At 46.7% G+C, this 26334-nt stretch overlaps 2 protein-coding genes and 1 pseudogene across 4 annotated transcripts in view; 2 read left to right on the forward strand and 1 right to left on the reverse strand.

Moving 5' to 3' along the window:
• The window catches only part of LOC126426826 (uncharacterized), a 269461-nt gene that overhangs the window by 115542 nt on the left and 127585 nt on the right, over window positions 1–26334 (reverse strand). The window lies entirely within an intron of this gene.
• LOC126426822 (serine/threonine-protein kinase OSR1) overlaps window positions 1–26334 on the forward strand; it is a 523270-nt gene that overhangs the window by 48005 nt on the left and 448931 nt on the right. The gene's annotated exons all lie outside the window — the stretch shown is intronic.
• On the forward strand, window positions 11451–11568 carry LOC126427539 (5S ribosomal RNA; annotated as a pseudogene).

Consider the following 26334-nt stretch of genomic DNA (forward strand, 5'->3'; position numbering starts at 1 on the left):
CTGTAGGTTAATGCCCTTGTCGGCTCTTGTAATCTTGAGAATTGTGAGGATAAATTTTCTTCCGAGATGTGTATCGCCAGACCCACACATACTGCACATCAAAGTGAATAGTCACCCCCTGATTTAGCATACTGTGATGGAATGTTATCTGTCCGTCTTGCCTTATTCGATTGTAAGCTCCAAACCTCTATCAAATTCTGATCCTAACACTGGATATCCTATTTCTCATAAATCGACTCGTTTTCCTTCTCTTATCACATCAGACAATTCTTCCTGCTGATAGACGCCTTCAGTGCCCTCTTATTACATATCCCCTCTCTCCTCTGCATTTAACAGTCGGGTTCTGATTGCACTCCTAATGTTACCGCCCTTGCTTTGAATTTCACCGAAGGTTGTTGTGATCGTTCAGTTGACCTATGCCTGAGTAGCACTCTCAGGATCCGTGGAGAGCAGAATGGGCCGAGGAATGCCACAGACAAGATGGAATGATGATGTCATTACGGATGCGAAGGGCCTGCGAAAAGGAGAATGGGCTACGAAAGCCGGGAAAAGTAATGACTAGTGGAGGAATGTACGTCAGAGGAAAATGAGCTTCGTCTGTGCGTAGGATGGTCCAGGGCCAGCCATCGACAGGTTCAACCATTGCGACAAAGTGGAGAGCGAAGTCAACAGGTGGTTGTGCGTCCTGTGGTGCAGGCTGCTGTACCATTTGAGAATGGTTCGAAGCACCTCGCGCACTGCATGACGACCGAGAACTGCGCGCAGTGTTTACTGCCATGTTGTTGTGGTTGTTGTTGTTGTGGTCTTCAGTCCTGAGACTGGTTTGATGCAGCTCTCCATGGTACTCTATCCTGTGCAAGCTGCTTCATCTCCCACTACCTACTGCAGCCTACATCCTTCTGACTCTGTTTAGTGGCCGGCCGCGGTGGTCTAGCGGTTCTGGCGCTGCAGTCCGGAACCGCGGGACTGCTACGGTCGCAGGTTCGAATCCTGCCTCGGGCATGGGTGTGTGTGATGTCCTTAGGTTAGTTAGGTTTAAGTAGTTCTAAGTTCTAGGGGACTTATGACCTAAGATGTTGAGTCCCATAGTGCTCAGAGCCATTTGAACCATTTCTGTTTAGTGTATTCATCTCTTGGTCTCCCTCTACGATTTTTACCCTCCACGCTGCCCTCCAATGCTAAATTTGTGATCCCTTGATGCCTCAGAACATGTCCTACCAACCGATCCCTTCTTCTAGTCAAGTTGTGCCACAAACTCCTCTTCTCCCCAATTCTGTTCAATACTTCCTCATTAGTTATGTGATCTACCCATCTAATCTTCAGCATTCTTCTGTAGCACCACATTTCGAAAACTTCTATGCTCTTGTTGTGTAAACTATTTATCGTCCACGTTTCACTTCCATACATGGCTACACTCCATACAAATACTTTCAGAAACGACTTCCTGACACTCAAATCTATACTCGATGTTAACAAATTTCTCTTCTTCAGAAACGCTTTCCTTGCCATTGCCAGTCTAGATTTTATATCCTCTCTACTTCGATCATCATCAGTTATTTTGCTCCCCAAATAGCAAAACTCCTTTACTACTTTAAGTGTCTCATTTCTTAATGTAATTCCGACAGCATCACCCGAATTAATTCGACTACATTCCGTTATCCTCGTTTTGCTTTTGTTGATGTTCATCTGATACCCTCCTTTCAAGACACTGTCCATTCCGTTCAACTGCTCTTCCAAGTCCTTTGCTGTCTCTGCCAGAATTACAATGTCATAGGCGAACCTCAAAGTTTTCATTTTTCTCCATGGATTTTAATCCCTACTCCGAATTTTTCTTTTGTTTCCCTTACGGCTTGCTCAATATAACATCGGGAATAGGCAACAACCCTGTCTCACTCCCTTCCCAACCACTGCTTCCCTTTCATGTCCCTCGACTCTTATAACTCCCATCTGTTTTCTGTACAAATTGTAAATAGCCTTTCGCTACCTGTATTTTACCCCTGCCAGCTTCCGAATTACACTATCATATTTCTTTGACAAAGAAATATGATCAAATATTCGTCAAATTTCTTTGAGAAAGCTTTTTCATGTGGCGCTAAAAAAGGGTATAACACTATCGTCATATTTTTCATCAGATTTCAAGATGGCCGACTACTTGTTATTGTGCGGTGCAGTTGCTAGTACCACAATTGCGTTGTGTGTGTACTTGGAAGAAAAGCGGCGGAAAAAAGGAAACGTACTTGGATGAAGCCATAGGTATTAGTAGAGATAATAAAAACATTCATCAAAATTTGTTACAAGAGCTGCAAGTGGAGCAAGTGCAAGCTGAGTATATAAATTACTTACGAAGGGATGAGAATGTATTTCAGTATTTTCTCGGTAAAGTGGCTTCTCATATTACAAAACACAATACTCTGTTGAGCAATGCTATATGTGCAGAATACAGGCCAACTCTGGCACTGTGATTTCTTGATAGGGGAGAGAGCTACTCTAGTTTACAACAGAGCACTCGAATGTTACATAGCACATTGACGAAAATACGTGTGAGGCGATTTATAAAGCACTGAAGGGGGAATATGTGAACGTAAATAAATGTTTAATACCATATACGAGCAATACAAACTAGTTCTAGTTTGAATAATTTAATTACTTGAATAAGTGTTCCAATGACTACACAATTAATAAAAAGTACGAAACAGGTGAAGCGCTTTTTAACTTGTTGCGTCCAGAATTCAAAAATTGGCAAAGTAGAACGGAAAGCTAAGAAAGAATTTTTTATTTTATTTTAGAGTGTGACCACATCGTCTGTTCCGTCTTGCTGAAAAGCTGCCTGGATGTTTCCACATGTAGAGGTGGATGGCTATAGCTGTGACTGTGGACGTGGAGTCGCCTGCAGCATATCCCACCCCCGTCAACACACTACTTAGCAGGCACTGTGCTCCCTCGCTCACCTCCCACCCAAGCCGAAACAAGTTTATTAAAAAAAGAAGAGTCGAAGGAAGACACCAACTTTGAAGCCATGTTTACAAGCACACTACAGTGACGCCAGCGCTCCAAGCGGTTACATTGCACATTGCGATCAACAGAGCACGAACGACTTTTATGATCAAATCTACGGTGAGGCCCTAGATTTGATCATACACTACTGGCCATTAAAATTGCTACACCAAGAAGAAATGCAGATGATAAACTGGTATTCATTGGACAAAATTATTATACTAGAACTGACATGTGATTACATTATCACGCAATTTGGGTGCATAGATCCTGAGAAATCAGTACCCAGAACAACCACCTCTGACCGTAATAACAGCCTCGATACGCCTGGGCATTGACTCAAACAGAGCTTGGATGGCGTGTACAGGTACAGATGCCCATGCAGCTTCAACACGATACCAAAGTTCATCGAGAGTAGTGACTGGCGTATTGTGAGGAGCCAGTTGCTCGGCCACCATTGACCAGACGTTTTCAGTTGGTGAGAGATATGGAGAATGTGCTGGCCAGGGCAGCAGATGAACATTTTCTGTTTCCAGAAAGGCCTGTACAGGACCTGCAACATGTGGTCGTGCATTATCCTGCTGAAATGTAGGGTTTCGCAGGGAACGAATGAAGGATAGAGTCACGGATCGTAACACGTCTGAAATGTAACGTCCACTGTTCAAAGTGCCGTCAATCCGAACAAGAGGTGACCGAGACGTGTAACCAATGGCACCCCATACCATCACGCCGGGTGATACGCCAGTATGGCGATGACGAATACACGCTTCCGATGTGCGTTCACCGCGATGTCGCCAAACACGGATGCGACCATCACGATGCTGTAAACAGAACCTGGATTCATCCGAAAAAATGACGTTTTGGCATTCGTGCACCCAGGTTTGTCGTCGAATACACGATCGCTGGCGCTCCTGTCTGTGATGCAGCGTCAAGGGTAACCGCAGCCACAGTCTCCGAGCTGATAGTACGTGCTGCTGCAAACGTCGTCGAACTGTTCGTGCAGATGGTTGTTGTCTTGCCAACGCCCCCATCTGTTGACTCAGGGATCGAGACGTGGCTGCACGATCCGTTACAGCCATTCTGATGAGATTCCTGTCATCTCGACTGCTAGTGATACGAGGCCGTTGGGATCCAGCACGGCGTTCCGTATTACCCTCTTGAACCCACCGATTCCATATTCTGCTAAGAGTCATTGGATGTCTACCAACGCGAGCAGCAATGTCGCGATACGACAAACCGCAATCGCGATAGGCTACAATCCGACGTTTATCAAAGTCGGAAACTTGATGGTACGCATTTCTCCTCCTTACCCGAGGCATCACAACAACGTTTCACCAGGCAACGCCGGTCAACTGCTGTTTGTGTATGAGAAATCGGCTGGAGACTTTCCTCATGTCGGCACCAGCCTTGTGTGAATGCTCTGAAAAGCTAATCATTTGCATATCACAGCGTCTTCTTCCTGTTGGTTAAATTTCGCGTCTGCAGCACGTCATCTTCGTGATGTAGCAATTTCAATGGCCAGTAGTGTATTTATTTGACGACAGGCGAAATTTGACAATGTTCCCCATTACATCGTCAAATTTCTTTGACACAAATATTTGACATATCAGCTTTGACAAAGAAGTATGACAGTGTAATTAATCAGAGCATATTAATGCCTACTAAATGGGGTCCGGATACTTCTGAGTAAATAATGTACTTCAGACGGATTTTTCGCCAGTGTCACCTTGTATATGCAGCGCCGCCGCTGATACAGAAGGTGATATATATCGGTGGACGTGCGGGCAGCTGCTGGTAAACGCAGGCCAGATGCGGTCGCAGTCGTCAATACAGCTTGTTTAGGCCGATTTGCGCCTTGTGTATACACACCTCCTGCAGCGCCTTGACGTCACGCCTCGTGTGTAAGTGTGTGTGTGTGTCTTATAGACACAAGTGGCTGTCGCTTTGGCGCCTCCCAGCCTGTCTTTGCATTCCACAGGTGGCAGCAGCTCTGCGGCAACCTGTTGCATCGTCGATGTGCCAAAATGGTAGACCTAGCAATTCGAGAGCAGCACCAACATCCTCTTACCAACAAAAACCGCCATTTGAATCTGCTTTCAGTATTCATGGCTTGATCTCCCTCTACAACATCAACACCTGCCGCAGTCAACGATTTCTTCCTGCCTCAAGGTGTATCCTATCAATCAATGCCTTCTTTTGGTCAACAATTTTTCCCCCAATTCACTTCAGTAACTCCTCACTACTTACTCTATCTACCGAACTAGTCTCCGTCATTCTTTCGTAACACCACTTTTTCTCTATTTGCCTCAACTGTCTAGAGTCCATGTTGCATTTTCGTACAAGCAAATACCATCAGAAAATAATTCCCAATACCTAACATGTCTTGGGGATAGTCAAGGTTCAAAAAAGGTGTTATATGGGATGATTAAAAAAAGTAAGAGGACGAACGGTACGAGACAGATTATGTTCGAATGGTGAACAAAAGTGGACAAGATGTAGAGAATAAGGAGGAACTGAAATTAAGTGGAAGGAGTATTTTGAACTACTCCTGAACCCGAATGGAGACCTGAATGAGGAGGAAAAAGCCGAGGAGAAGAAAAGAGGAACAGCAAATAGAAAAAGACCTTGGAAAAGTGGAAGAGGCATTGGGATGGTAAGAGCAACAGGAGAGGTGGGGATACAATGGCTATATCGAGTAATGAAAGTTGTGTGCAGACAGAAGATGATGGTTCAAATGGCTCTGAGCACTATGGGACTTAACATGTGAGGTCATCAGTCCCCTAGACTTAGAACTGCATAAACCTAACTAACCTAAGGACATCACAAACATTTATGCCTGAGGCAGGATTCGAACCTGCGACCGTAGCAGCAGTGCGGTTCCCGACTGAAGCGCCCAGAACCGCTCAGCCACAGCGACTGGCACAGAAGATGATCCCAGAAGACTGGAAGAAGGGAATAATTGTCCAGATCTTTAAGAAGGGATATAGAAGAGAGTGCAAGAACTATTGGGGGATAACACTGATGAGCCATTGTGCAAAGATTTTTGAGAAAATTTTGGAAGTACGAATTTGGGCAAAACTAGAAGGAAGAATGACAGTTGAGCAACATGGCTTCAGAACAGGAAGGTCCAAGGTGGATCTAATTTTTGCTGTAAGACAAGTGCAGGAACAGGACTATGAATATGGAATAGATCTGCTAATGACCTTCCTGGACATTGAAAAAGCGTATAATGTGTACATAGAAGCAAAGTGTGGAAAGCCCTGGAGAACAGAGGAGTAGCAAAACAGATTATTTGGAGGATAAGGGAAATGTATCATGGAAGCTTGAGCTGTGAGAAAATGGGAGGGGAGAGATCAGCTTGGATTGAACAGAGGAATGGCTTGAGACAGGGAAGTGCTCTTCCACCATTACTCTTCATTGTAGTGGTGGATGATATAATGAGTACAGTACAAAGTTATGGGATGAAATTTATTATAAGTAAGAGTGAGATGATTATCATAACGGAGTGGCCGAGCGGTTCTAGGCGCTACAGTCGGGAACCGCGCGACCGCTACGGTCGCAAGTTCGAATCCTGCTGCGGGCATGGATGTGTGTGATGTCCTTAGGTTAGTTAGGTTTAAGTAGTTCTAAGTTCTAGGGGACTGGTGACCTCAGAAGTTAAGTCCCATAGTGCTCAGACCCATTTGAACCGTTTTGATTATCACAACAAGAAAGAAGGAGAGAGGAACAAATGGAATAACAATTGGTGGGGAACGATTAAGGAGAGTGGATGCCTGATGCAGTAAGATGGAAAAACGACAGAGAAACAAACGAGTGGAGGAGAAAAGCATAAGCATTTCGGAAGAGTGCCAGAAGTCTGATATGGAGCAAGGATGCACCCCCAAATCAGAAATAAAGGTTATATACAGGTCATACTATGTCCCGATCCTGACATAAGCATCAGAAACCTGGGTTATGAAAGGAAGAGAGAAAAGCAAAGTACAAGCTAGTGACGTGAAATTCTTGAGAAACAGTATTGGAGTGACAGGTTAAGAAATGAGAGGATCAGAGTGTTAATGAAGGTGGAACCATGACAGGAGAAACAGTATTGGAGTGACAGGTTAAGAAATGAGAGGATCAGACAGTTAATGAAGGTGGAACCATTACAGGAGAAATCAAGGCTGAGATGGTATGGACACGTTAAGAGAATGGCAGAGGATTCCCAGGAGCATACACGAGATGAAACTAGAAGGAAAGAGACGACGAGGAAGACCGAGAGACAGATGGCTGAAAGGAATAGAGGAATGCGTCCAGAGGGAAGGAGAAGATTGTGGCTAGACAGAGCACGATGGAGAGGCCTATGTTCCATACAGACCCAGCCAGAGGCTGGAAAGTGTCCAAGATGATGATGATGATGACCTAACACGTATTAGATGCTAACATTTTCCTCTTTCCCATATCTATGTTGTCGCTGTAGGCAATCTAAACTGTATACCAGAAACAATTATACTAACAGAAAAAAAATCACAGCACCAAAAAGTAATTACTGTAGAGTAACGAAATTTCGGGAATACGTCTGTCTGCGTAACATATTTAAGTGTACCGAGCGAGGTGGCGCAGTGGCTAGCACACTGGACTCGCATTCGGGAGGACGACGGTTCAATCCCGCGTCCGGCCATCCTGATTTCCCTAAATCGCTCCAGGCAAATGCCGGGATGGTTCCTTTGAAAGGGCACGGCCGACTTCCTTCCCCGTCCTTCCCTAATCCGATGAGACCGTGACCTCGCTGTCTGGTCTTCTCCCCGAAACAACCCAACCCAACATATTTAAGTGATTAACAATCCAAGATGACAGGTTAATGTAAGTGCGAGATATACTATTGCAAATGTGAAGTGCTTGTACATAAAATAAAAGGTTTAGCCCGGCAGAATGTTGTATGCAAGCATGCAAACGTGCATGCATTTTCTTGTACAGATGCCAGATGTCTGTCTATGGGATGGAGTTCCACGCTTGTTGTGCTTGGTCGGTAAGTACACGGTCCATCCCTGAGTCAACATATGGGGACGTTTGCAACACAACAACCTTCTGCACGAACAGTTCGACGACGTTTGAATCAGCACGGACTATCAGCTCGGAGACCACGGCTGCGGTTACCCTTGACGCTGCATCACAGACAGGAGCGCTTGCGATGGTGTACTCGACGACGAACCTGGGCGCACGAATGGCAAAACGTCATTTTTTCGGATGAATCGAGGTTCTGTTTACAGCATCCGTGTTTGGCGACATCGCGGTGAACGCACATTGGAAGCGTGTATTCGTCATTGCCATACTGGCGTGTCAGCCGGCGTGATGGTATGGGGTGCCATTCGTTACACGTCTCGGTCACCTCTTGTTCCCATTGACGGCACTTTGAACAGTGGACGTTACATTTCAGACGTGTTACGACCCGTGGTTCTACCCTTCATTCGATCCCTGCTAAACCCTACATTTCAGCAGGATAATGCGCGACCGCATGTTGCAGGTCCTGTACGGGCCTTTCTGGATACAGAAAATGTTCGACTGCTGCCCCGGCTAGCACATTCTCCAGGTCTCTCACCAATTGGAAACGTCTGGTCAATGGTGGCCGAGCAACTGGCTTGTCACAATACGCCAGTCACTACTCTTTATGAACTGCGGTATCGTGTTGAAGCTGCACGAGCAGCTGTACCTGTACACGCCAGCCAAGCTCTGTTTGACTCAATGCCCAGGCGTATCAAGACCGTTATTACGGCCAGAGGTGGTTGTTCTGGGTACTGATTTCTCAGGATCTATGCACCCAAATTGCGTGAAAATGTAATAACATGTCAGTTGTAGTATAATATATTTGTCCAAAGAATACCCGCTTATCATTTGCATTTCTACTTGGTGTAGCAATTTTAATGACCAGTAGTGAAGAAGTACTTAACCCTTTAACGCATAGTGCAGCTGATCAGCTACAGACTTCATTCCCTCGATGTATCCTATACTGAGCAACATTTCGTACGAAATTTGTTATTTAGTTAAGTGTGTACACTCTACTGCTGCTGTTAAGCTCGTAGTAGTTCTTCCCAGCGATCGTAAATGACAGGATGAACTGAACCAGTTCGACAATCAGCCGTATGGATGTACTGCCGCGCGTGTGTTTTGGCGGAAAGTAGAGAGGTTTTTATGGTGTTTGTGCACGGATTTGTGGGTTTGAAAATTACTTTTTTATTTTGAAAACGTAAGTAGATATGGTGTAGACAGTTAATTCGCGTGTCTTTGCGATAGATTTGAAATTAGTTCTGTTTTTGTGTTTGTAGCGATTGGCAACAATAATACTTGTGAGCGGTGCATCGCGTTACGAGCTCCCAGTTCGGCTGCTTACAGTGTGGGTAGGCACCTATCAGACCCTAAAACTATAGGTGCCAATGCGGCCTCGTTTTTCAAATATTGCCTGTTGAAGTTAGGGCAGCTCTTTATATACAGAAAAGTTTCACTATTGTGGCAAGTGAGCGAGTAGCCGAGTAGCCACATGACAGAATCTCCCAATTGTGTGGGTTGCAATACAGTAGATTCTGACGAGCACCCCTTCTCCTGTACAGAGGCGGAAGCGGTTTGGCACCTAGTGCGGCAGATGCTGGCTTGTCTCTTGCGAGTTACGCCGGAGCATACATCTGCACGCACGTTATTGTTTCCGGATGAGACATTCTACCCCAAGACTCGGACCAACTCCGTCACTTTGATACGTGGTCATGCGGTCCATTACCTCTATCGAGACGGACACAAGAATTTCCTTGACTTCTGGCTCTATTTGCAAGAAAGGCATCACGCTATTTCCGGGCATACCAGATATCGACAATGCTTCGCAAACCACCTCTGGAGTGCCTTTCACAGCCCGCCGTGCAGCTGGAATGTTCCAGGCAGTGGCAGATGAGGTCAGAACGAACTGCAAACGATCACATATTGAACTATCTTTATCAGTGGGCGCAGTCGCTGGGAAGCCTAACTACGAAGTGGTAGCTTTATTTTCATGTTATTTATGTTTACTATCTTCGATGGTGTCTTAATTCTGTTTTAGTTTTCCAGGCTTCATTAATTATGACTCTTCGCACATTGATATCTATATAAAAATAAATAAATAAAAAAAGTGACAAGGGAGCGAGACTCCCGTCCAGGCGACCCTGGTTCGAGACCCGTCTATGCTACTTTTGTTTCCTTTTTTATTTCAAATGCCTTTTTTAATTCATAATTTATCATCAAAATTCAGCAAGGAATTGACTAAAAAGAATTACAAGACTCTACGAATCACAATTACACATTGAATGTCAAATTTTGTCAAAATTTGTTAACTCCTGCCGTTCTTCATAGTTAGCTGCAGCCCACAAGAGACCTGCTTGGTCTGGGGCGCTTCAGTCACGGACTGTGCGGCTGGTCCCGGCGGAGGTTCGAGTCCTCCCTCAGGCATGGGTGTGTGTGTTTGTCCTTAGGGTAATTTAGGTTAAGTAGTGTGTAAGCTTAGGGACTGATGACCTAACCAGTTAAGTCGCATAGGATCTCAGACACATTTGAACATTTTTTGAACCTCCTTGGTCTTCCACCAAATGTTCAATGTTGTCAAAATTGCGCACATTGACAACTCGTGAACAACTTGCACTTTGCTCCATTTTAAAGGATAAACGTCTGCACACTTCAAAGCCAAGCTTTCAACTGACGAGAAACGTTTATTCGCCAGTTATAACCGTCGCTACTCACGTACACAGACAGTAGAGTCCCTTTATTCGTGGAACGGCAGGTACAAATAGTGGAACGCCAACGGTCACAGGCAATGAACTGGATTAGGCGCGACGGCGCGTCAACGATCTGACAGCTATAAAATTTTCTAGGACCCTGTCCCAACATTTGTACGACGGGTTTATGACTATTTTCGAAGAAATATTTTAACAACTTTTCTCAGTTTTCAGGTAAATAGGCAAATGTATGTATGCCAACGTTTTAGTTACGGTTAATTTCCTGTTAAAATAAAAATAAACGCAAAAGATCGAAACAAAATGTGACATTCAATTTGTGATTTTGATTTATAGAGGCTTGTAGTCCTTTTTAATCAATTCCTTGCAAAATTTTCATGAGTAATTACAAATAAAAATAAGCATTAAAAAAAAAAAAAAAAAAGTAGCGTAGACAGGTATTGAACCAGGGTCGCCTGGACGGGGGTCTCGCTCGCTTGCCATTTTTTTCCCCCACTCGGCTACTCGCTCACTTGCCACAATAGTGAAACTTTTCTGCATATATTTCAAAAACGAGACCGCATTGGTACCTACAATTTTAGGGTCTGATAGGTGCCTACCCACACTATAAGCAGGCGAAGTGGGAACTCATAGCTCGATGCACCTCCCAGAACGTCCCCTCGTAAGCATTACGGGACTTAACATCTGAGGTCATCAGTCCCCTAGAACTTAGAACTACTTAAACCTAACTATGGCAACGGCCTTTTCGCAGTGGATACTCCGGTTCCCGTCAGATTACCGTAGTTAAGCGCTGTCGGGCATGGCCGGTACTTGGATGGGTGACCGCCCAGGCCGCCGTGCGCTGTTGCCATTTTTCGGGGTGCACTCAGCCTCGTGATGCCAATTGAGGAGCTACTCGACCGAATAGTAGCGGCTCCGGTCGAAGAAAACCATCGTAACGACCAGGAGAGCGGTGTGCTGACCACATGCCCCTCCTATCCGCATCCTCAGCTGAGGATGACACGGCGGTCGGATGGTCCCGATGGGCCACTTGTGGCCTGGAGATGGAGTGCTTTAAACCTAACTGACCTAAGGACATCACACACATCCATGCCCGAGGCAGGATTCGAACCTGCGATCGTAGCTGCAGTGCGGTTCCGGACTGAAGCACCAAGAGCCGCTCGGCCACAGCGGCCGGCGAGCTAGACACCCTGAATCGTTCATTCCACTGACCCCAAACCACCGCCTCCGCTTGAGTGGCAGGGTGAGGTCTGTTACCTCTTCTGATGAAAGCTGACTCTGCCTCGGTGGTTACGATGAGGCCCTGCAACCGACCTGTCTGCGTGTTAGACTGACTGGACATACACCCCGAGTTACGCTCTGGGGTGGGATTTCCTATGACAGCAGGAGCACTCTCACAGTTATCACGCATGCCCTGACTGCACAAATTTGTACGTCAGTCTGGCGATTCCACCTGTTGTGCTGCCATTCGTGAACAACATTACAGGGGGTATTTTCCAACAGGATAACACTCGCCTACCTATCGCTGCAGTAAGCTAACATGCTCTGCAGAGTGCTGACATGTTGCCTCGGCCTGCTCCATCACCAGACCTGCCTGTCATCTCGACTGCTAGTGATACGAGGCCGTCGGGATCCAGCACGGCGTTCCGTATTGCCCTCCTGAACCGTCCGATTCCATATTCTGCCAACAGTCATTGGATCTCGACCAACGCCAGCAGCAATGTCGCGATACGGTAAACCGCAATCACGATGGGCTACAATCGAACCTTTATCAAAGTCGGAAACGTGATGGTACGCAATACTCCACCTTACACGAGGCATCACAACAACGTTTCACCAGGCAACGACAGTCATCTTCGTGGTGTAGCAATTTTAGTGGCCAGTTGTGTATATGTATGAGGCACTGTGAAGAATTAAGTCAGTGATTGGTGTATGGGTCGTGTTTGTTAACTGCTGTAATTGTCACAAATGAACAATTACCTCAATGAGTGACATTCTTCCTGTTGCACTGTAACGCAATAGGCTGCTCAACCTTCTTTCACTTGTCCACTGTAGAGTTAGACAATGTTTACATTGTTTGGCTAGAACCAATTTAGCCTCCGCCATACACCGTACGGAGCCTTGAACAAGAGATTGGATGGTACGCGGTGTTAATCACTGCACCACAGTGGGGCTTTTGATAAATTTGCGGATTTTACGACTGGACCTCGTACTGAGCCTTGCGGGATCTTCCTCTTTTCGCTGCCCCAGGCAGAACGCCAAATCCTCCGGCCGCCGAAACTCGCACGCAGCAGCCTGAGGTCCACTTAGGCCGCCCCACCTCCGCTTGGCTCTGCCCACACTTTATGTCCAGTGGCCGCCCACAAGCGGCTTCTCAGAATTCGCACATCAGACAACACAGGCGCTGCTCGTAGCGCGAGAGTGCCACCTCAACCACACGCATCACCGTCCCTGGAAACTGCCACACTGTGGATGCACCCCACGTTGCGACCACTACTGCTTCACCAAATCATCTTGCACAGTTCTCCAGCATTCCAGTCTCCAGCGACATACATCCCTGTAGCTCCAGCACGTGTTGTGACGTCGCCGCCCCAAATCCAATCGGGGCACAGTCCAGCGGAGAGCTCCCGTGGCCCTTCTGCTCGCTCGATACCGAGCTGGTCCACCTTCAGAACGCAATACAAGAGAGATTCTGCATGCCACAGATTCTACCTCGGTAGGTTTCCAGAAGGAGGTGGCACGTGTCACACAATTCCCGTAAATTATGGGTCGGTGGTTTGGAGACGGAGGGCTGGCGCCAGACAGTGATCGAGATGTGTTCCATTGAATCCACATTAGAAGGCCTTTGTGGCCGAGACATCGACATGAGTCCACTAGAATGCCCCCCAAACCACTGTGGGCTAGTGCGTGCACATTGTCCTGCCGGAAGGTATCACCACTGTCGGCAACTACATCGAGCGTGAAAGGACGCAGGCGATCTGTAGTAATGTTTGTGCAGCTCACAGCTGTCATCCTGCCTTCGATTTATTTATTATTTACTAGCTGTATGAGGCCACACTTGCTGTTCCTCAGTCTGTTTAAATGGAAAAGAAACAAAAGAGAAAGCACACCTTTGTAATATGTATAGGGAACTGGACATACTGTACATCCTAATCTGCTGCTCTCCCCTGTCTGTGTCCATCTCCCCCTCACGCTTTCTTTGTGCATGTCCTCCTCCTTCCTTTGTCCATCACCTCCTACCCTTCACTCTGATCTTCTCCTCTCTCTCTCTCTCTCCATCCCCTCCTGTGACCTCTCTGTCACTCCCTTTCTGTCGATCACCTCCAACTACTCACTCTCTCCATCTTCTCCTCCCTCCCCTCTCTCGCCGCCTCCTTTTGCCGCATCTCAACCTCTTTTTGTCCTCACCTCCTCCCCCTTTCTCTGTCTAACTTGTCCTCCCTCCCCTCTCCATCATCTCCTGCCCCCCCCTGCTTCTCTTCCATCACCTAGTCCCCCCTTTCTCTATCCATCTTCCTCCCCCCCCCCCCCATCTTTCTCCATCTACTCCTGCCCCCCTCACTCTCTCCATCTCCTTTTTTTCCACTTCTGTGTTCATTTCCTCCCACCCCTTTGTGCGTTTCCTGTTCCCCATTCTGTCATGACCTTCAGCCTTATCTATTGTTATTGCAAATCCATATTCTGTAATACTTTTCTAGTCAACAATCGATAAGCCATAAAGGTAAATCTCCTAAGACACTGCGGGAAAAACGGTTTATGTCCATTTCATTCGGAGATTAGTTTATGGCACATTCTGATGGCCAGCTGTCGGTGTTCGAAGGCAGTTAAAACGACTATCAAATATCGTGGCAAGTCACCAAAATACAAAGAATTTTTAAGCCAGTCTTCTCACAGAAAGAGTGGTGCAAGTCCAAGGTCCCCTTACACTGTTTCCCTTACACCTGATGGGTCAGTTGGCTTGGTGATCGGTTGAATTTCTTACTCTGTGGTTCAAAATGGTTCAGATGGCTCTGAGCACTACGGTACTTAGCATCTGAGGTCATCATTCCCCTAGTCTTAGAACTACTTAAACCTAAATAACCTAAGGACAGCACACACATCCATGTCCGAGGCAGGATTCGAAACTGCGACCGTAGCAGCAGCGCGGTTCCGGACTGAAGCGCCTAGAACCGCTCGGCCACAGCGGCCGGCTTTACTTTCTGTTGTGTTCTTTAGCAACATTGTTTACTTTGAAGTGTGATTACTGTGTGATCCTCTTAGGATCTTTAAAATGTGTGGATCAACAAAAGATAAAGGTGAGAAGCCACCTATTAATCAGTCTGCTAAACAGAGACAACGTCGTGGCAGAGTGAGTAATAATTTTGGAAACTTTATGACAATGTCTCATGAGTTAGGCAGTGGCCGAAATTGCCCACTGAGTTTTTCAAAGAAATCAGACCTCATGAAAGAGAACAGATTCTCAGGATATATGAAGTCTTCACGAGTTGTCAGCCAAGTGGCGTCGCCGTCTCGTAGCAACGATTCGCTGGAATGCGTCTCCATCATCTTCAGGCGAGACGACGACGCTATTCTGCTGACAACCCGTGAAGACTTCATATATGGAATTCGCCGAGAAACCATGCGCTCACATACATCTTCTCAGGAATTTTAATTTGTTAGGTAACTGTAATAATCCACGTTCTTATAGAGTGAAGCGCCAAAGAAACTGGTATAGGTGTGCGTATTCAAGTACACAGATATGTAAACAGGCAGAATACGGCGCTGCGGTCGGCAACGCCTATATAAGACAGCAAGTGTCTGGCGCAGTTCTTAGATCGGCTACTGCTGCTACAATGGCAGCTTATCAAGATTTAAGTGAGTCTGAACGTGGTGTTACAGTCGGTGCAAGAGCGGTTGGACATAGCATCTCCGAAGTAGCGATGAAGTGGGCATTTTCCCGTACAACCATTTCGCGACAGTACCGTGAATATCAGGAATCTGGTAAAACATCAAATCTCCGACATCGCTGCGGCCAAAAAAAGATCCTGCAAGAACGGGACCAACGACGACTGAAGAGACTCGTTCAACGTGACAAGAAGTGCAGCCCTTCCGCAAACTGCTGCAGATTTCACTGCTGGGCAATCAACAGGCATCCCACGTCGTTTTGCGGCACTTCCGCGTGCTCGCGGGGGCCCTAAACGATATTAGGCAGTTGTGCCAGTTTATTTGGCTCTTCAGTGTATTTGTGTACTACACATATTTAAAAAATATAGCCTACGTCCATCTGAAAGTTCATTAGAGTATCATGTAGAAACTTGAAGGAAGTTGGTCAAGCCCTTTTGAGATATTGGGTACTAACGTCTCCTTTTATAAACTGCAGATTTACTTATATATAACATATAAATATATTAGATATAAATATATTACATATAAATACACTCCTGGAAATGGAAAAAAGAACACATTGACACCGGTGTGTCAGACCCACCATACTTGCTCCGGACACTGCGAGAGGGCTGTACAAGCAATGATCACACGCACGGCACAGCGGACACACCAGGAACCGCGGTGTTGGCCGTCGAATGGCGCTAGCTGCGCAGCATTTGTGCACCGCCGCCGTCAGTGTCAGCCAGTTTGCCGTGGCATACGGAGCTCCATCGCAGTCTTTAACACTGGTAGCATGCCGCGACAGCGTGGACGTGAACCGTATGTGCAGTTGACGGACTTTGAGCGCGGGCGTATAGTGGGCATGCGGGAGGCCGGGTGGACGTACCGCCGAATTGCTCAACACGTGGGGCGTGAGGTTTCCACAGTACATCGATGTTGTCGCCAGTGGTCGGCGGAAGGTGCACGTGCCCGTCGACCTGGGACCGGACCGCAGCGACGCACGGATGCACGCCAAGACCGTAGGATCCTACGCAGTGCCGTAGGGGACCGCACCGCCACTTCCCAGCAAATTAGGGACACTGTTGCTCCTGGGGTATCGGCGAGGACCATTCGCAACCGTCTCTATGAAGCTGGGCTACGGTCCCGCACACCGTTAGGCCGTCTTCCGCTCACGCCCCAACATCGTGCAGCCCGCCTCCAGTGGTGTCGCGACAGGCGTGAATGGAGGGACGAATGGAGACGTGTCGTCTTCAGCGATGAGAGTCGCTTCTGCCTTGGTGCCAATGATGGTCGTATGCGTGTTTGGCGCCGTGCAGGTGAGCGCCACAATCAGGACTGCATACGACCGAGGCACACAGGGCCAACACCCGGCATCATGGTGTGGGGAGCGATCTCCTACACTGGCCGTACACCACTGGTGATCGTCGAGGGGACACTGAATAGTGCACGGTACATCCAAACCGTCATCGAACCCATCGTTCTACCATTCCTAGACCGGCAAGGGAACTTGCTGTTCCAACAGGACAATGCACGTCCGCATGTATCCCGTGCCACCCAACGTGCTCTAGAAGGTGTAAGTCAACTACCCTGGCCAGCAAGATCTCCGGATCTGTCCCCCATTGAGCATGTTTGGGACTGGATGAAGCGTCGTCGCACGCGGTCTGCACGTCCAGCACGAACGCTGGTCCAACTGAGGCGCCAGGTGGAAATGGCATGGCAAGCCGTTCCACAGGACTACATCCAGCATCTCTGCGATCGTCTCCATGGGAGAATAGCAGCCTGCATTGCTGCGAAAGGTGGATATACACTGTACTAGTGCCGACATTGTGCATGCTCTGTTGCCTGTGTCTATGTGCCTGTGGTTCTGTCAGTGTGATCATGTGATGTATCTGACCCCAGGAATGTGTCAATAAAGTTTCCCCTTCCTGGGACAATGAATTCACGGTGTTCTTATTTCAATTTCCAGGAGTGTATAAATAGGTACGAAAACGTTGCGCGTATGCTAATGCGACGTTGTGTCAAAATATCAAGTCAAGTCAGTCAACTGACTGCTTTTCGAGTTTTGCCAGCTAAAAAGAAAATAAAAAAATAAAGGCTAAGTTATATATATATATATATATATATATATATATATATATATATACACCTAAAGATTTTTTTCCAGTCTGTATTTTATACTGTCTCTGCTTCGCCCAGCGTGGGTTATATTGCTACTCCAGACAGGAAAACTCGTCTACTTATTCCAACACCTAATTTCTTAGGCTAGTGTTTCAGCATCGATTGATTTGATTCGGCAATACTCCACCACCCATGTTTTACTTTCATTGACCGTCTTTTGAAGACAATACCCATACCGTTCAACTGGTCTTTAAAACCCCTTGCTGTCACCGACAGAACTGCAGCGTCATCAACAAATCTCACAGATTTTATTTCATTCCCCTGAATTTTAATTTTCCTTGGTTTTCTTTTACTGCCTGCACAGTGCAGAGACTGAATAATACCGGGGACAGGCTACAACGCTGTCTCATTCCCTTGTCAACCGCTGCTTTCCTGTCGTGTCTTTCGACTATTATGACAGCAACCTGCTCTCTGTACAAGTTGTAGGCAACTTTGACTACCTGTAATTTGTCACTGCAACTAAGCCGCAAAACAAATACCTTGGGTAGTCATAAAGGTCGAATTACCAGCACAAAAAAGTTATGTAACACATTTTATGTGGGGGAGTTTGTAATAGTCGGAATCGACATTTGCATTTTACGCCGCAGAAGTTCAATGTATCAATATAACACGCACGTGTTACAAGAGCGATGTTCTTGAGGATAATATTATAGAAATGGAAGGGAATGTAGATGAAGATGAAATGGGAGATACGATACTGCGTGAAGAGTTTGACAGAGCACTGAAAGACCAGAGTCGAAACAAGGCCCCGGGAGAAGACAACATTCCATTAGAGCTACGCACACCTTTGCGAGAACCAGTCCTGACAAAACTCTACCATCTGGTGAGCAAGATGTATGAGACAGGCGAAATACCCTCAGACTTCAAGAAGAATATAATAATTCCAATCCCAAAGAAAGCAGGTGTTCACAGATGTGAAAATTACCGAACTATCAGTTTAATAAGCCACGGCTGCAAAATACCAACGCGAATTCTTTACAGACGACTGGAAAAACTGGTAGAAGCCGACCCCGGGGAAGATCAGTTTGGATTCCATAGAAATGTTGGAACACGTTAGGCAATACTGACCTTACGAATTATCTTAGAAGAAAGACTAAGGAAAGGCAAACCTACGTTTCTAGCATTTGTAGACTTAGAGACAGCTTTTTACAGTGTTGACTGGAATACTCTCTTTCAAATTTTGAGGATGGCAGGAGTAAAGTACAAGGAGCGAAAGGCTATTTACAATTTGTGCAGAAACCAGATGGCAGTTATAAGAGTCGAGGGGCATGAATGGAAAGCAGTGGTTGGGAAGGGAGTGAGACAGGCTTGTAGCCTCTCGCCGATGTTATTCAATGTGTATATGGAGCAAGCAGTAAAGGAAACAAAAGAAAAATTCGGAGTAGGTATTAAAGTCCACGGAGAAGAAATAAAAACTTTGAGGTTCGCCGATGACATTGTAATTCTGTCAGAGAGAGCAAAGGACTTGGAAGAGCAGTTGAATGGAATGGACAGTGTCTTGAAAGGAGGATATAAGATGAACATCAACAAAAGCAAAACGAGGATAATGGAATGTAGTCGAGTTAACTCGGGTCATGATGAGAGAATTAGATTAGGAAATGACACGCTTAAAGTAGTAAATGAGTTTTGCTATTTGGGGAGCAAAATAACTGATGATGGTCGAAGTAGAGAGGATATAAAATGTAGACTGGCAGTGGCAAGGAAAGCGTTGCTGAAGAAAAGAAATTTGTTAACATCGAGTATAGATTTAAGTGTCAGGAAATCGTTTCTGAAAGTATTTCTATGGAGCGTAGCCACGTATGGAAGTGAAACATGGATGATAGATAGTTTAGACAAGAAGAGAATAGAAGCTTTCGAAATGTGGTGCTACAGAAGAATGCTGAAGATTGGATGGGTAGATCACATAACTAATGAGGAGGTATTGAATAGAATTGGGGAGAAATTTGTGGCACAACTTGACTAGAAGAAGGGACCGATTGGTAGGAATGTTCTGAGGCATCAAGGGATCACCAATTTAGTATTGGAGGGCAGAGTGGAGGGTAAAAATCGTAGGGGGAGACCAAGAGATGAATACACTAAGCAGATTCAGAAGGATGTAGGTTGCAGTAGGTACTGGGAGATGAAGAAGCTTGCACAGGATAGAGTAGCATGGAGAGCTGCATCAAACCAGTCTCAGGACTGAAGACCACAACAACAACAACAACGACACGCGCGTAGGTAACTTTGGCGCTTTCTGTACTGCCACGCGCGGGCCTTTCACCGTCGGAGGACGACTTCCAGCGTGCGTGACGTCACGATTGAGGGAGGAGCTATAAATAGCCTGTCCGCCCCCACAGGATGGTGTTAACAGGACAGGTCCGGGACACCAGAATGGACCGCCGCGGACCCGTGTCTGGCGAGGGAGCGGCCAGTTCCCGGAGCGGTAAATTCGACCGCGTGAGGTTGGTAATGGTCCAGTTCCTCATTAGGGCGACTCGCGCACAGAGAGCGGCCGCGATCAGAAACGGTGCCCGGCGCGCGACCTGCTGTTAACAGCCGAACATATGTCTTCGTCTACGTCTACATGTATACTCTGCAAATCACACTTGGAGCATTATGAATCACCTCGAAGGGAACGATCTATTGATACATAATCAGCACGGTTTCAGAAAACATCGTTCCTGTGCAACGCAGCTAGCTCTTTATTCGCACGAAGTAATGGCCGCTATCGACAGGGGATCTCAAGTTGATTCCGTATTTCTAGATTTCCGGAAAGCTTTTGACACCGTTCCTCACAAGCGACTTCTAATCGAGCTGCGGGCCTACGGGGTATCGTCTCAGTTGTGCGACTGAATTCGTGATTTCCTGTCAGGAAGGTCGCAGTTCGTACTAATAGACGGCAAGTCATCGAGTAAAACTGAAGTGACATCAGGTGTTCCCCAGGGAAGCGTCCTGGGACCTCTGCTGTTCCTGATCTATATAAATGACCTGGGTGACAATCTGAGCAGTTCTCTTAGGTTGTTCGCAGATGATGCTGTAATTTACCGTGTAGTAAGGTCATCCGAAGACCAGTATCAGTTCCAAAGCGATTTAGAAAAGATTGCTGTATGGTGTGGCAGGTGGCAGTTGACGCTAAATAACGAAAAGTGTGAGGTGATCGACACGAGTTCCAAAAGAAATCCGTCGGAATTCGATTACTCGATAAATAGTACAATTTTCGAGCCTGTCAATTCAACTAAGTACCTGGGAGTTAAAATTGCGAACAACTTCAGTTGGAAAGACCACATAGATAATATTGTGGGGAAGGCGAGCCAAAGGTTGCGTTTCATTGACAGGACACTTGGAAGATGTAACAAGTCCACTAAAGAGACAGCTTACACTACACTCGTTCGTCCTCTGTTAGAATATTGCTGTGCGGTGTGGGATCCTTACCAAGTGGGATTGACGGAGGACATCGGAAGGGTGCAAAAAAGGGCAGCTCGTTTTGTATTATCAGGTAATAGGGGAGAGAGAGTGGCAGATATGATACGCGAGTTGGGATGGAAGTCATTAAAGCAAAGACGTTTTTCGTCGCGGCGGAATCTATTTACGAAATTTCAGTCACCAACTTTCTTTTCCGAATGCGAAAATATTTTGTTGAGCCCAACCTACATAGGTAGGAATGCTCATCATAATAAAATAAGAGCTCGAACAGAAAGGTTTAGGTGTTCGTTTTTCCCGCGCGTTGTTCGGGAGTGGAATGGTATGATTGTGGTTCGATGAACCCTCTGCCAAGCACTTAAATGTGAATTGCAGAGTTATCATGTAGATGTAGATGTAGATATAGAAGTGGCTGCCAGAGGGTTCATATAACTGCCTTCACACTAGTTGTGTATTATTCCAGACTCGAACAGCCAGCGGAAAAAACAAACACCAATATCTTTCCTTGCGAGCTCTGATTTCGCTTATTTTACTATGATGATCGTTTCTCCCTACGTAGGCCGGTGTCAACAAAATGTCTTCGCATTCGGAGGAGAAATTTGGTGATTGGAATTTCGTGAGAAGATTCCACCGCAACGAAAAACGCCTTTGTTTTAATGGTGTCCAGCCCAAATCCTGCATCATGTCCGTGACACTCTCTCCCATATTTCGCGATAATACAGAACGTTCTGCCCTTCTTTGAACTTTTTCGATGTACTCTGTCAGTCCTATCTGGTAAGGATCCCACACCGCGCAGCAGTATTCTAAAAGAGGGCGGACAAGCGTAGTGTAGGCAGCCTCCTTAGTAGATCTGTTACATTTTCTAAATGTCCTGCCAAAAAAACGCAGTCTTTGGTTAGCCTTCCCCACTACATTTTCTATATGTTCCTTCCAATTTCAATTGTTCTTAACTACAATTCTTAGTATTTACTTGAATTTACAGCTTCAGATTTGACTGATTAATTGTGCAACCGAAGTTAACGGATTACTTTTAGCACTCGTGTGGGTTTCCTCACACTTTTCTTATTTGTGGTCAATTGCAATTTTTCCACCTTGCAGATATCTTTTCTAAGTCGTTTTGCAGTTTGTTTTGATCTTCTGATGACTTTAGTAGTCGATAAACGACAGCATCATCTGCGAATGACCTAAGACGGCTGGTCAGATTGTCTCCCAAATCGTTTATATAGATAAGGAACAGCAAAGGGCCTATAACACTACCTTGGGGAACACCAGAAATCACCTCTGTTTTACTCTATGACTTTCCGTCAGTTACTACGAACTGTGACCTCTCTGACAGGATATCGCAAATCCAGTCACATAACTGAGACGATATTCCATAAGCACGCAAATTCACTACGAGCCGCTTCCGGAAATCCAAAAATACGGAATTGATCTGAAATCCCTTGTCAATAGCAGTCAACACTTCATGTGAATAAAGAGCTAGTTGTGTTTCACAGGAACGGTGTGTTCTAAAACCATGTTGACTGTGTGCCAATAGACCGTTCCTTCGACGTAATTCATAATGTTCGAGCGCAATATATGTTCTAAAATCCTGCTGCATATCTGTGTGCCCTCGGTGTCTCATATGGATAGAGCGTCTGCCACGTAAGCAGGAGATCCCGGGTTGTAGTCCCGGTCGGGGCACACATTTTCACCTGTGCCCGTTGATATATATCAACGCCCGTCAGGAGCTGAAGGTATTTATACAGGGCTATTACAAATGACTGAAGCGATTTCATAAATTCACTGTACCTCCATTCATTGACATATGGTCACGACACACTACAGATACGTAGAAAAACTCATAAAGTTTTGTTCGGCTGAAGCCGCACTTCAGGTTTCTGCCGCCAGAGCGCTCGAGAGCGCAGTGAGACAAAATGGTGACAGGAGCCGAGAAAGCGTATGTCGTGCTTGAAATGCAATCACATAAGTCAGTCATAACAGTGCAACGACACTTCAGGACGAAGTTCAACAAAGATCCACCAACTGCTAAGTCCATTCGGCGATGGTATGCGCAGTTTAAAGCTTCTGGATGCCTCTGTAAGGGGAAATCGACGGGTCGGCCTGCAGTGAGCGAAGAAACGGTTGAACGCGTGCGGGCAAGTTTCACGCGTAGCCCGCGGAAAATTGGCTCATGCCGCAACTGGAGACCGACAGCGCCGACTCCATCTTTCAACAGGATGGTGCTCCACCGCACTTCCATCATGAAGTTCGGCATTTCTTAAACAGGAGATTGGAAAACCGATGGATCGGTCGTGGTGGAGATCACGATCAGCAATTCGTGTCATGGCCTCCACGCTCTCCCGACTTAACCCCACGCGATTTCTTTCTGTGGGGTTATGTGAAAGATTCAGTGTTTAAACCTCCTCTACCAAGAAACGTGCCAGAACTGCGAACTCGCATCAACGATGCTTTCGAACTCATTGACGGGGACATGCTGCGCCGAGTGTGGGAGGAACTTGATTATCGGCTCGATGTCTGCCGAATCACTAAAGGGGCACATATCGAACATTTGTGAATGCCTAAAAAACCTTTTTGAGTTTTTGTATGTGTGTGCAAAGCATTGTGTAAATATCTCAAATAATAAAGTTATTGTAGAGCTGTGAAATCGCTTCAATCATTTGTAATAACCCTGTACATAATTCTAAGGACAACAAGTGTGTGGCGGAGTTGTTAGATCGCTTACTGCTGCTACAATGTCAGGTTATCAAGTTTGAACGTGGTGTTGTAGTTGGCACACGAGCGATGGGACACACCACCCGCGAGGAAGCGATTAAGTGGGGATTTTCCCGAACAACCATTTCACGAGTGTACCGTGAATATCAGGAATCTGGTAAAACATCAAATCTCTGACATCGCTGCGGCCGGAAAAAGATCGTGCGTGACCGACGACGATCATTCAGCGTGACAGAAGTCAACCCTTCCGCAAACTTCAGCAGATTTCAATCCTGGGCCAGCAACAATTGTCGGCGTGAGAGCCATTCAACGAAACATCATCGATATGGGCTTTCGGAGGCGATGGCCCACTCGTGTACCCTTAATGACTGCACGACACAAAGCCTGGGCCCATCAAGACCGGCAGTGGACTGTTGATGACTGGAAACAAGTTGCCTGGTCGGGCGAGTCTCGTTTCTAATTGCATCGAGTGAATGGACGTGTACGGGTATGGAGACAACCTCATGAATCCATGGACCCTGCACGTCAACAGGGGACTGTCCAAGCTGGTGGAGGCTCTGTAATGGTGTGGGGCGTGTGCAGTTGGAGTGATGTGCGACCCCTGATACGTCTAGATACGACTCTGACAGGTGACATGTGGGTAACCATCCTTTCTGTACACCTGGATCCATTCGTGTCCAGCCGGCCGCGGCGGCCGAGCGGCTCTAGGCGCTCAGTCCAGAACCGCGCTGCTGCTACGGTCGCAGGTTGAAATCCTGATTACTACGGATGTTAAGTCCCACAGTTCTCAGAGCCATTTGAACCATTCATGTCCATTGTGCATTCCGATGCACATGGGCAATTCCAACAGGACAACGCTACACCCACACAGTTCAAACTCTTCCGCTGGCCACCAAACTCCCCAGACAGATCATTATTGAGGATATCTGGGACGTGCTGTCCAGAAGAGATCTCCGCTCTTATAAATTTATGAGCAGCCCTGCAGGATTGATGGTGTCAGTTCCCTCCAGCACTACTTCAGACTTCAGTCGAGTTCACGCTACGTCTTGTTTCGGCACTTCTGCGCGGTCGCGGGGGCCCTACACGATATTAGACAGGTGCACCAGTTTCTTTGACTTTTCAGTGCATACTGGTTCCGAAGTCGCGGGACGAGCGTCAAGCTAGAGAGAGTCGAGATAACGTTGAGGCGTAGCGAAAACCGTCCTTCCCGCGAAGCATACCCGACTGGAACAGGAAAAGTGGAGGAGTGACACAGGTACGCTTAGTACCCTCCGCCCCACACCGTAAGGTGGCTTGCAGAATAAGACGTATATGTGGATGTAAACGGTTATTGGACATGCAAGCGGGAAGGGCGAAATTTTTAGACAACATAGTTGTGTGGAGATAATAGCGATTACTTGCTTGTAATCAATTATTCAAAATGACAGTCACAATCGCATTATTTATTTTGCCGCCAACAGGTTTCAACCCGCGATGGGGTCATCTTCAGGGCAATTTAACTAGTTACAAACCGTGCACAGGTAGGCTGACGACTCCAGCGAGCGACCAAATGGTGTAAATTGGCCTGAAGATGACCCCATCGTGGGTTGAAACCGGTTGGCAGCAAAATAAATAATGCGATTGTGACTGTCACTTTGAATAACTGGGAAGGGCGGAATTCAAATCCCAGTCGGACAGTCTGCCGTGCGGGCATGGGTGTGTGTGTTTGTCCTTAGGATAATTTAGGTTAAGTAGTGTGTAAGCTTAGGGACTGATGACCTTAGCGGTGGACGAGCTGTTCTAGGCGCGCAGTCCGGAACCGCGCGACTGCTACGGTCGCAGATTCAAATCCTGCCTCGGGTATGGATGTGTGTGATGTCCTTAGGTTTAAGTAGTTCTAAGTTCTAGGGGACTGATGACCTCAGAAGTTAAGTCCCATAGTGCTCAGAGCCATTTGATGACATTAGCGGTTAAGTCCCATAAGATTTCACACACATTTGAACATTTTGATTCGGACAGTCTGGACTTCCCTACAATCACGAAGGGTCAAGCTAAGAGCTGTTCTTTTTATAAAAACGAGGCCGGTTCGCAACCCGTTCGCTGTCTATAATGATGCGGCCGTCGACAGGGCGCCGAACGCTCACCTTCCTTCGTCCCTCGAATGGCGCGGATGCTTGCTCAAGTAGCGACCCGGACAGAACCGGTCGCTGTCGGTCAGCGAGGCAGTGTGTCGGGTCCATAAAGCCGTGTTTACGTCCCACAGTAAACAGGTGCAGCGTGCAGCTGAGCGGGCAGTACGTCCGGTTACGCAGCAGTCGTGCAGCAGACGGCAGCCACACTGTTTGAGGCAATGGCTGTTGCACGTTACAGTCGACGCGTCCCAAACACACGTCTGTAGTTTGCACTACTTGTCAGAGAAGAACTGTCTCATGGTCTTACATCAGTTAGTACTGGTCGAAACTAGAACGAAACTCATGTA

The sequence above is a fragment of the Schistocerca serialis genome, chromosome 11, assembly GCF_023864345.2.
Source record: "Schistocerca serialis cubense isolate TAMUIC-IGC-003099 chromosome 11, iqSchSeri2.2, whole genome shotgun sequence".
Taxonomy (NCBI): domain Eukaryota; kingdom Metazoa; phylum Arthropoda; class Insecta; order Orthoptera; family Acrididae; genus Schistocerca; species Schistocerca serialis.